The sequence below is a fragment of the Corapipo altera genome, unplaced genomic scaffold, assembly GCF_003945725.1.
Source record: "Corapipo altera isolate COAL_440 unplaced genomic scaffold, ASM394572v1 53, whole genome shotgun sequence".
In the NCBI taxonomy this organism is placed as follows: domain Eukaryota; kingdom Metazoa; phylum Chordata; class Aves; order Passeriformes; family Pipridae; genus Corapipo; species Corapipo altera.
This window is the reverse complement of record NW_020884900.1, coordinates 610,159-622,583: the sequence shown is the minus strand read 5'-3', so window position 1 is coordinate 622,583 and position 12,425 is coordinate 610,159. Positions and strand designations below refer to the sequence as shown.

At 40.0% G+C, this 12,425-nt stretch overlaps 1 long non-coding RNA gene across 1 annotated transcript; it reads right to left on the bottom strand.

Moving 5' to 3' along the window:
• Positions 1 to 5,944: 5,944 nt before the first annotated feature.
• LOC113950119 lies at positions 5,945 to 9,975 on the bottom strand. The gene is made up of 3 exons (XR_003528672.1): positions 9,887 to 9,975; positions 8,068 to 8,115; positions 5,945 to 5,966 (listed from the first exon to the last, which is right to left on the bottom strand). It is a non-coding gene; the product is annotated as an uncharacterized LOC113950119 (long non-coding RNA).
• Between the last annotated feature and the right edge of the window lie 2,450 nt (positions 9,976 to 12,425).

Genomic DNA, 12,425 nt, shown 5'->3' with positions numbered 1-12,425 from the left:
TTTTGGCTATATCCATTGACATATACCGTACACAGTCAGGATTAAATTCAGTCTTGACCATTACGAAAAGTGATCTTTGGGTCTTTATTTCACAATTCTAAAGGTCTTCTCATACTAAAACAACAAACTTCTGTTTTGCAATAGCATTGCAAAACAACCTCCAGGCTAATGGTCAAGACAACTGAAGGATCACTGACTCTTGGGAGTTTTGGGAAACTGGAAGAGAGATGCAGTTCCATGCAGAATTGCCATCCAAAGGGAGAGGTTCCCCCTTCACCTTCCTCCAGTGTTACTCCTGCCTTCCCCAAGCACTCAGCAAGCCTTTTTAAAGTAGCAACTTCCCATCCACCCTATAAAACCAAACAGAACCACGTTCAAAAGAGGCAGCTAAAGCTGTGACCCAGCTAAGCATGAGGATGCACTGATGTTTGACCACTGGATACAAGCACATGCTTTGCAGAATTCAGACTCAGATGGTTTAGGTGAAAGGCACCTGGAGATAACCAAAACTCATGTAGGGAATAAACGTGTTTTAAACACAGCAGCATTTCCCTCTGATAGATCTATTATTTTACCATAGCACCAGAGGAAAAAACATCACCAGATATTCATGCACAGTCAATTCTTTAATCAAATTCCTTAGCATGTTTGAACAACAAAAACCATGTCTATAAAATGAGTTATGTTTGGGACCTAAACTATCATTAAGCTCTAAACACATCCCTAAGTCTATAGATCAAGGTTTCACACATGTGATACAAGTTCATAAAATAATTTATTAATTTTCTGCTTATAAAAAGTAACGCACAAAGCAGAAAATGCAATCTAAAAATCTATCAGTTCAGATTTTACTACAAGGTGGCATAGAAGAATCATCCTTCCTTAATTTATTTTCATATTACATGTATTAAGTCATTGACCAGAATATTTTTTAAATGCTACTTAAAATGATATATGAATACACACGTTAAGAAGTAGGTCATTGTTTACAACCATCCTTATGTGTTCTTGCCTATGCAGAGGCACAGTTCTTAAGACCAGTGTTTTGATCCAATACTGTAGTTTTAATACATCACTTATTTATGACTTACTGTAAAAGGAAAGCATTTTTCTTCCCCATTCTTTTCTGAATGCTTTGCATGCTCTTTGCATATCAGCTTCAAAACCACATTTATTTTAAGAACAAATAATGCAAATGTACTCTTCTCCCTGTGCTCTTGCCCAGGGAGCTCAGGTTCTGACTTGAGTGAAAGCAGACATTCTACCACGTACACTCAGCACCAGCATATTATTCAACTTTTTTTTAATGACTGAACTCACAGAAATTGTAAATAAAAGTTAAAAAATCAAAAGTAGCCACCCTTTCTCTTTACACATGACATAGCTTTTCCCCAGTGGTTGCAAAGGTAATTCCAATGAAGATGGATTCTAGCAAGTAAGGCTGCAGAGTACTGAAACTCAAGTTATGGATACAGACAATGAACTAGAAAAATACTTAAACTTCTAGAGGGCTTCTTGACTAGTGATAAGGAAATAAGGCAAAAATACAAAAAGCACGTTTAACAATACTGGTGTTAACATGTATAAAACTTCAGGGCCTTAATGATCATTTGTCATACAGCATTTAAATGAAGCTTCTTAATTCAAATTTAAAGAAAACAGATTTAAGAGTCAAGTAAATTTTGGCATCACCTTGATCTACGAGGTAGATATAGCATGGACTGGCCTTACACAAATTGGTCATTTAAGTTTGTAAAAACCAAACAGATGGGAGACTGAATAAGTAAGTGGAACTGAAATTGCCAGAGGTAGAAACTCTGACCAAGTTGTTTGTAAGTTACAACAAAAATGTAAACCTAAAAGGCAAGAAGGAGCTCTTGGTCCTTTCTCAGACTGTATACAGAAAACAACAAATGTTTGTATTTTATGAAAACATCTTTGGTTACTGAACACTTTTTTACTTAATTTTTTTTACCTTTCTCCTTGACAAACAGCCACACAAACACATTAATCAAAATATCACATTTACTAGGGCATTAAATATCAAAAATCAAGCCATCCTTTTTAATGCTTCTTATACCTTCAGAAGTCAAAGTGTCATGTTTAGTATTATTATGGCAAATGACCACAAAATGGGTTGCAGCTGAACTATTAATCTTTTTATTTAATGGCCGTTTGTCTTAAACAATAGTAAACAAAACACTCATTTTTTTCTTTCAGTTCTTCCTATGCATTTAAGCATAGCTTTAAACTTGACCTCTGAATTGCACCATTCTTCTATAAGCAGTGAAAATACATGCTATTTATTTTCTAAAAGCTCAGTTCTAAGCACATCTGTATCTCAGTTAATTAGTAGGATGCTTCCAAGCTTACCCACTTGGCATGAAATGCATTCGTCTTTACTACTGTTAGATGATTTTATCATTGTTCTCAGATGTTCCACTCTGGATCCCTTTCCTCACCCATGGCATGGGGCGGCCCAGTTCTAGTTCTGTTTCCATCTGAAGAACCATTGCGACGCTTTGAGGGATGGGGAAAGGGAAACTCCAGGGGTTTCTCAGGGGTTTTTCCAGGCCCTGAGCCTGGAGGGGAGAGGTGCTCCCCCTCCCCCCCCCCGCACATGGCCCCATGGCCGGCAGGGAGACAGGTCACAGGACACCGGGCGTGGAGAGGAGGCAAGAGAGAGTTTATTGTTGGGGATGTTACATTTATAGGGTTTAGGAGGATTCACAGAGTAACCAATTAGAAGTCTCAAGGGGCTTACAGGAACACCCAATCACAGGAAGGAGTTAACAAAGGCCAATGGGAAAACACCTCAGGACACCTTCCCAGGACATTCCTGCATGGATAACATGGGGGGTGCTGGGAGGAAGAAGCATGTGTTTGCAAAGACACAACCAAAAGCCATTTTAAAACCTGTTTAAGCCACAGTTTTCCCATATAATGCAGGTTTAATGCTACATTCCACAAATACATTGCTTTTACATATTTTATATATATAATCCATATTCAGGGATAACATACACCAATTATTACTTTCTCAAACGGGAGCAATGAAGTTTTCCTCATAAGATTTTTTGTTTACCTAAAAAAAAGACAAGTCACTTTGCAGAAAATTATGTGCTTGGATCCCATGTCGTGGCAGAGGATTGTATTACTTTGAATTCATAATGTGACTCTTCAGACAAAGAGCCTGACACAGATAAAACCAAAAATTATGTGAAAACCTGCAGGTCCTTCAAATTAGTTTTCACAACAGCCTGTGGCACACTTAAAGGAAACCTCACACTGGACAGGCTTCCCAGCTCACTAATAATTAACCACGGTTTAACAAAATATCTTGTAATAAATATGCAAAGCCTCATGTCAGTCCAATTTCTTTCATAATAAAAATCCAGTTCTGTTCTTTGACAGGTAGAAGACTGACAACTGGTCAGAGTTAAAATGGAAAATGCCTGTCCCTCCTCCTGGCACTCTGCACACTTGTTTCATTCCAAGGATTATAGCCTTGGAATGAAAGCTGAAGCCCTGTGCCAGTCACTGTCCACATGGTCCTGCTGTGCATCCAAACCTGACTTCTGAAGGAACCTGAGGCCACTCTGTTTGAACCCCAGAACTGGTACCTGCAGTTACTAATCACAGCTTCACTTTGCCCACCGATTCCCAGACCATGGCCAGGACCAGCTTAGGTCCTACAGTGGCAGAGCTACAGGAAGAGAATTCCACAGGTGGGACCATGAAGATCCCATGATCTCTATTTTAGAACCTTTTAGGAGTGCCTGACCGTATTTTTCTAAGGATGATAAATGTATTCTCACTAGGTACATAGTCCTAGTAACCATGTAACATAAAGGAAACAAAAAAAACCCTCTTTGGTTCTTAAATTTGTTCCACACCTTAGAACAGAGTCTCTGAGCCGGCTCTCAACTTTATTTTTGGTAAACTTTAACAAAGGTTGGTGGCAAAGCTGTTTTATGGGCATGTGACACAATTAAGCAGGTCATTTTGTAAGCACTGGAACTTACTCTGTCTTAGATTCTTTGCTGTGCAGTAATACAGCTAAGTTCACACTACAATGGATAAACAGGGAATGTAAATTTGTCTGCCCACCTATTTTCACAAAGCCTGCGAAAAACTAGCTTTGAACTCTTTCTGCTCTGTCAAATTTAATCAAAAGCAGCCAAGAAGTTCAAAATGTCTTGAGTGTCAGAAGAGAGAGGTTGACAGAAAGGATTACTGTGCAGGAAAACCCAGTGAAAAGTACATTCTCTCGCCAAAAACATTCTGTCAGCTCATTGCAGAGTTACGTATTTAATAGGTCATACAGTAACACACTTGGCAGATGAAAGCATATAAATTATTTGACTGGGATCTTTGTCTTCTCAACTAGTTATCCCCAGATGATTACATTCTGTTAGCAGAGCCACCATGGGTAGTTTTAGGATTCAGACTTCTTCCCATCCTTGGCTCTGCTCAGAACTTCTGTCTCACTTCTTGCTCCTGGTCAGCTCCTATGAGAGTTCTCACCAGCCAGCAGAGGCTGTGAAAATGAGAAATAGGTCAGCAAGTCATAGTAACTCATCCTTGTGTGCTCCCCTCTCTCCTACGGCTTTCACAGGCTCCTCTGGCTGCGGCTGCTGCCTCCCCACCCGAGCCGATGACAGCGGTCAGATGAGCTGGAAGAGGTTCTGGGAAACAGGAAACCAGCTGGATACACTGGCAACGGGAATGGAAGCAGCTACCAGGGAGGCTCACGGCTTTCCCCCATGGATCTCCTCACACAAGAGCTGCGTTGCCACAAAAGCTCTTCAGACCTGCACAGCTTCAGCCTCTGTGGGGCACCAGGCAAGTAAAGGTACGCTGCATATCAGATGCCATACATTAGACCAACCAACCAGTACATTGGTTTAGCTCCAGAATTGATGCTAAACCAATTAAATGTAAGTGAAAATGAAATAAGTTCTCCTTTGACTATATGCAGAAGTTTTAAACAGCTACAAATCACACCCTTCCTCCAATACCTTCACTGCTTTCCCAAAACATTTCAACAGCATAAACTGTTTATACTTCAGAGGCAAGTGCATACAATAGGTACAAAGCTTGTTTTCAATGCAGTAGAGAAATAATTACCCTGAACTTTTTACCTCCCACGTGCAATTCCTCCCCAAAAGAAACAATTGCAAGGCTCAACAGTGATTTAGCTGAACGTTGACACTGGGATTCAACAACTTCACATAGTGTTCACATAAAACAGTTCTTATGCATCCTCAATGACCAACAAAACTGAGAGCAGCAAAAAAAAAAAAAAAAAAACCAATAAAAGGAACTTGCAACTTCCTAGTCCTGGAGCTGTTCAACCTGCATACCTCATGAATGCTTTGGGGGGGAAAAAAAGGGTAAGTTCTCCAATGGAGAGATTTGTAACAAAAATAGAGAATTTTCACACCTACAATACCTAGTTGAACCAAACTGCCTTAGGATAACTGATTAACAGACCTGTTATTTATTAAGTGAACTTGACACAAGATTTGTGTTTCAGCTTCAGTTTTAAGACTTCAATTCAGTTTTCTACATCTGGCACTGAATCTTTCAGGAAGACTAGGACTCACAGTCACAACACTGCCACTGATATCTGGCCCTAGTGCAGGGGCAGATATCCACCTCGTTCTTTGATGGGGAAACTCCAGGGTTCCTTTACACCTAGAACAGCTGGATGGGCATAGAGAGGGAAGGATGAAAGAGGAACAAACATACATCCCTGCTCTAGAGAACAATTCATCAGGTGCTATTGTCCAGCAGAAAGCACAGATATTCTTAGAAACTTTACTGAAATACAGTCAAAGGCAAGAAAACCAGCATGATATTGGTATTAATTGGGTAGAAATTCTTATACTCTGCTCTCCTTGTCAGGGAATAAACAGATGTTTGTACAGAAGGACACTGCAGAAATTAACCTGCAAATAGAACTGAAAAGAAAAATACAGCTCCTTAGTCTTCAGTGCACAGAATTGTTCACATAGACCCTGAATCAACTTATTCTATCCCACACCCTCAGGGACCTCACAGCTCTACGAGACATTATTTCAACCTACATTTTATGAACATTATCAACAGACCCTCAAAGAATTTGCTTCTCAATCTCTCTCTACACGGTGCTCTTGCTTGTTCACTTTCTCAAAAGAGTGAGCCCCAAAATACCGTGATTTAAAGGGATCAGATTAACCCAAATAAAATAATGGCAAGGTGGGAATAGTTGGCAAGTATAGAAATGCAACATGAATCATCTTTTTCTTCTGTAAAAGCTGATTCTTGGAAGTCTGACTTGGCAAAAGCACATCTAGTATTCATTTGTGCCTTTTTGTGCAGCTGTTGGAAGGAACTCATGGCACTACCTGTAATTACATTAAATGTGAAGAAAAACAGACCAGACCTAATTGGGCAAAATCCACAGTCAAACATCTTAAATCCAAAGTCTTAAATTTGAGATAAAATAGTTGTTGTCATCTTTGCAGTTTTTTATCAAAATGCTTCCCATTTCTGAATTAAAGAACCTTCTCTCACTGATAAACAGTAAGTATTTCACACTTTTTAGCTTCTGTGGCCTCTGGAGCAAGCCAGTTTCTGGTTTCATTTTATTCTCAGGGTGGGGGCAACTCCTTTCACAAAAGAAAACCAAAACAAATTAAGAAATACCTACAGTTGTTCTAAAGACAAAAGACCACATTTCATCTCTCAGGTCAAGTTATAAAGTACAAATTGAGTATAACTGCTTATGTCAAAACTTGGGGATTACACCTTCTCTGGCAAGAAGATCAAGATGTTTTTAGCTTTTTCTTTTCTTTAAGCTGGCATCCCACAGTGAATGATCTGAGTTTTTATCGCTAATTCAAACAGTCATACTCTCTATTTCCTACAGTAAATTTCTTCAGATTCTCTTTCCAGAGTTCTTCCTTATCTATTTATTCACCAAGAAAATGCATGAGATTTGCCAAAACCATCATGACTGGTGTTGCTCTTTTTGGTAACACTACCAAAATGTTAAGAAGAGACAAGCGACCCTTTATTTTGTTTCTCCTATCCTGGTGGCATAGAATAAAGCCACTCATTTTGAGCAAAGGAAACAGTTTTGGATATTCTATAAAAATAGTGTGAAGGGCAAGAAGTCTCAGGAAAAAAAAAAATCAAATTATTTAGGTGTGCATACAGAAGGTCAGTTTGTGAAAGAGGTAAAACCTGCCTTCTTCCTAGAAAAAAGCCCACCTTCAATAAAAGTCATTAAATACCTGACCATGTAGAACAATTTAGGATTCCTAAAATTGAATCTGAATGGCCATTTACAACTCAGTAACAGTTTGATTAGTGGATGTTTGCACACTTAAACGCACACTTTTGCTTAGTTGTGTCCAGGGATGTCCAGAACCCCAGGGCAAAGAGAATGGAGAGAACTCCCATCACAGAACCTTATTCCCAAGTTCTACCCTACATACCCTGTCTCAGGCTGCCTCTCAGTACACAGTAGAATTTTTTTTTCTCTGCTGGTTCACTTTGGGCTGCCTGAATTCAAACTGACTGTTGAGATAAAGGGAGAAAGAAAGATGCAAGCCCCCCTCCCTACCCTCAGCTCTGGGATTTTCCTACTTCTTTTGGGTTGCAGTTACCTAGAAGGTTCCTCAGCTGCATCACATCCACTGTGTTTGTCACTTATGGGGCAGTGAAAGCACCCCACAATTGTCAGACCCATTTACATCTGCTTCAGACACAAGTTAAACATAATGAGCAAAGCAAATCTGTTCTTGCCATGTGGAAGTTTAAGTTCTTTAGGGTTTGCAATAGGCTTCCCATACACAAACACACAAAAAACAGGGCTATATCTGACACCAGTTTCTTTGAAGGCATCTCTCAGAATACTCTGTCCAGGGAGTGGAAAACTATCACAACGTGCAGGTAAAATCTCCCACCTTACTTTCCACGTTCTCCTTATCACAGCAGAAACTCCTTGAGTTTCACATTTCAAATAAATCTGAGTGTTAGGTTAAATGATGTAGAACAGCTCTCTGAAAACAGCACCTCGTTCTTTGATGGGGAAACTCCAGGGTTCCTTTACACCTAGAACAGCTGGATGGGCATAGAGAGGGAAGGATGAAAGAGGAACAAACATACTCAGGTCTGGCTGGAGAAAAGATATCAAACCAAAACAACCCACAGTGTTCAGCTTTGCAATGACTTCACTGCATCTTCCATGTGATACATTCTAAGCATCAACTTTACAACAGTTCTGATGGTTTGGCACTTTCCAACACATTGCAGTCGGTGATTATGTATACCAGTATGGCTTTCAGAAGCAAAACATTTATCACTCATTGAGAAAAAATGGGAAGCAAAACCTATTTTCCTCCTGTTCTCAGTTCTCCATCTATTTCTAACTTACAGTGCTTTGACCTGAGTTTTCATTAGCATCAGGAAATGGATTGTTTAGTCAAATGTGATGCTTCCTTCACCCTTCTCATTGCTTCAGGATAGCTGTTACACAGCTAGTTCTGAAGCTAATAATCATATGTGTATCTGTCTTATGTACATGTGTTGCACTCACAGTTCTCCAGGGTCATACCATTTTTAAAAATGCAAGTTTTTGAGGACTAAAAAAATATTCTGTTACCTCCCCTAAAACACCATCCTTTCTCAATCAAAAACAAAGCCCATCTGCTAATTCTGAAATGGTCTGACGTGGCTGACAACACATCCCAGAACTCAACCAGCTGCATTTTAAGTTTTGTAGGGCAAGAAAGAATGTGTAAAAAAAAAAAAAAAGAAAAATACTCTGCATCACATTTTCATAGGCAGTGGCATTTAGAACTGCCTTACATTGCAAGATGCTTGCTTGGGGGAAAAGCATTGCTATTGCCACTATTGCATGTGATCAAAAATTAAAAAGTAATCTAAACATCTTGTTTCAACAACAACATATCACAATGAATAGATCTACAGCAAAAGATCATTAAATTATGTCTCATCTCACGCACATGTTAGCTACTGTTTTAAACTTATGACAAACAGAAGAAAATCCCATTATGTCATAAATGTTAAGAGACCAAGTCACACATAAAAATAGCATCATGTCTTTAAAGGGCTCAAAAGACTGTGACAGGTCCCTAAAGATCCAGTGAAGGGTGAGGGTGACCAGATGCCATCTGGACAATGTGGCCATGGTCAAACACATGTCAGGAGATCAAGGCCCAGCACATGAGCAGGACACAACATGAGAGACTGTCTTCAGCTACACTTGTTCTCACAAGTCTGACCTTTTCCCTGCCTGCTCTAGTTCTCCACCTTCCTCACATGAGCCAAACTGTCACAGTTTGTGGGGTTTCTGGGGGGGTCACTGCCGGCCGCTTCGTGAAGGTTTTCAGGGTTGGAATCGCCCGCCCCCCCCCCGCCGCCCATCCCTTGTGGCAGGGACAGGCGGTGGAGGTACTTAGCCAGGAGACAAGAGACCACCCAGCACGCAGAGAGTCCAGCAGTGAAGAAGACCCCTCTATTCAAATTTCCCACAGCTTATAAGGGCCTTCTGGGCCAAGCAGGGGACTGGTCATTTGGCTAGCCAATGCAAGGAGACAGTGTAATAACTATGGCAACACAGAAACCAATGGTAGACAAGTGAATTAAGAGCTTCCAAACCCTACACCAAACCCTGCTTGCTTCCCCTGCACCCTGTTTTATGATACCAACTTTGCAATTTCCCAGTCTTCAGCTCTGTTTCTAACCATGCTCTTGCCTGACCATTTAACAGGTGCAATTCCTTCAGCGCTCCATTTCCTTCCCTACACCCTCCCATGCCTGTGGAGGGCTCTTCCCAGCCCTCACCAGTTTGGCATGAGCAGCCACACACCAGTCAAAGCTCTCTGTAGGCACTTAAAAGACACATTGGTACAGATGACAGGCCCTCAGTTACAGAAATCAGCTGAATGCAGAGACCCACAGGCTGTCCCTGGGAAAACCTTGGCTTTGAGAAGTGTTGGTACCTCTATGACAGCACAGGACACCAGTTGTTAAGTCAGTTCAAAACTGATCTCTTCCTAAATGCCATGTGTTAAGACAACCCCTGATCAGAGGAATGCACGGTGCACAGACACCACCTGAGCTCACTCTCAGCTATCAGGCCAGGCAGAGTGATGAGCTTAGCACTAAGAATAAGGCCTGCACTAACCACAATAATCTTCAAAATCCTTCTGAGGAATCAGTACAAGAATATGTGACCCAAACATCCAGTGTTCTGAGAGACAAGCAGCCCAGCCTGCCCTGTAATTGTAACAGAGTGAACATTAGAGGATGAACACGGGCTCTTTGCAACCATACACATTATTGTCTTCAGGTTGGGGTAATTTGTGCTCTAAAGCATCCTGAAGTCATTTGTTTAGAACATAACTGATGCTCAGCATGTCCTAAGAGCAGTAGAAAAATCTGAGAAAATTAGTGCAGTCCTGGATAGTTTCTAATTCCTACCTAAACTCTAAAGGTTCTAAAGGATCCTGAAAGGACTGGGAAAACACATAACATGCCAAAAGCATTTGTTTAAATCTGATACTCACCAGTAAGTGTTGGAGTGTGAGGAGATAAGCAGTAAGAAGGGCAAGAATACCTAGGACATTTTAAGTTTATACATTTAAAAGATTTCCAAACCAGGAACTGGGAAGAAGTCCCCAGACATTATAAATGTTCTTAATGTAAAGATTTATTTTTACTTGTTCACTTAAATAAGCACGGGAGGAAAAAGCTATTTGTATATAAATGCAAATTAGAGAACTTTCTGCTAGTACTAAAATATGTCATGAAATACACATTTCTTCAATTTCAAAGTGTTGTACTACAATTAAGAGAAGAATAATATAACAATGTTACCCTCTTCAATTTATTTTTTGTACTGAGCATGCAATTTTCTATTTGGTTAATCATTTAGACATGATTATGAAACAAGAATATACACATCACTGAGTCTCAATTGAAGAGTACAAAGCTCATTTATTACAAGTTAGCCATGTCAAAAAAGTGAAAGCAGATAAATGGAGTTTTATAGCTAACTAGCATCAAAACAAGATCACTTTTCACACAGGGTTTTTTTCCCCCTCCAAGTTGTGGCAGGGGATAGGGAAAGGAAAAAAGAGAAAAATTACTGCAGCCCATTATTTATTTAACAATTGTTATTTAGATTTATTGTTGTTTACAGTAATTGTTATTTAAAAATAAACTACAATATTTTATAATTAATAGCAAACTATGAGTTTGAATACAGATTAAAAACTCCTTATACCACATTAAGATATACACTAAAAAAGATTAAGCAATGTATTGCTACCTAATTTCTTTGCTCTTAACTGATTTAACGAGTAGTGAAATGAAACAAATCTCTGGGTCCAATTTCAAATTAAACTCATTTTTTTACAACCAGCAGGTGTGCAGTCTAGTTGCCTTCTCATCTTTAATAAAAGCATCCGCTTTCCTTGGATATTCCAATGAGTTTTTCCTCCCAAACTACCATGTATCAGCATACAAAGACCTGTTTAGCAGCACAACTGAAACAGTACAGACCCTGATACTTGGCATAAGGTAAATTAATCGTTCACTGGAAGAGTTACTGAAAACAGGAAAGAATACAGTCTTCAAAATGGAAGAGCTTTTATGTTTACCATGATCAGAGCATCACAAAAGTCCAGCCAGTGCTTCAAAGGGATCACTAGTTCAGATAGACAAAGGTCCTACCAGCATTCAACAAGCTTTCTGACCCAGACCTATCAGCCACAGGGCAGGTGGGAGCATCTGCCAGGAGAGCAGATCAGAACAGTGTGACAAGAGTGACAAACACCCAGCCACACTTGACAGAGGACAGATCACAAACCCAGTGGCTGCTATGGGGGCAGCTCCAGTGACAAACCCAAACAAAACAGCACTTTCCTCCAGGGAAGTGCAAGACACCCACATACAGAGGAGGTTTTTGGAGGAACCACAAGTCCTAGAGGCACTGCTCAGTGTCTGGCAATAAAAATTCAGCCTCCACTTTTGCTCACCTGGCCCCATGCACTAACTGTGATGAGAGATGTGCTGTGCATTTCTCCATCATAAATTCTATCTCCTCATGTCAGGTTGGGTTGCCTCGTTGGTTACACAGGGCACGATATTAAATACCAAAAAATGCAAAGACAGACATTTTTACTGACAAGTGCCAAGAGACAGATAGTCACAGTTAAGAACAGACACGAAGAAATAAATTTCAGATGAGGGATTGACAGCATTACTGCAACTCGTAAAGAGCAGAAGATGTTTTTTTCAACACAGATTTTTAGGAAAAATTTTAGGATTTGGGCAAAATCCAATATCAGTGCTGTGGATAGTCCTCTTTGGTTTAGCACTCAGAGCAAGACTTCAGAGCACAC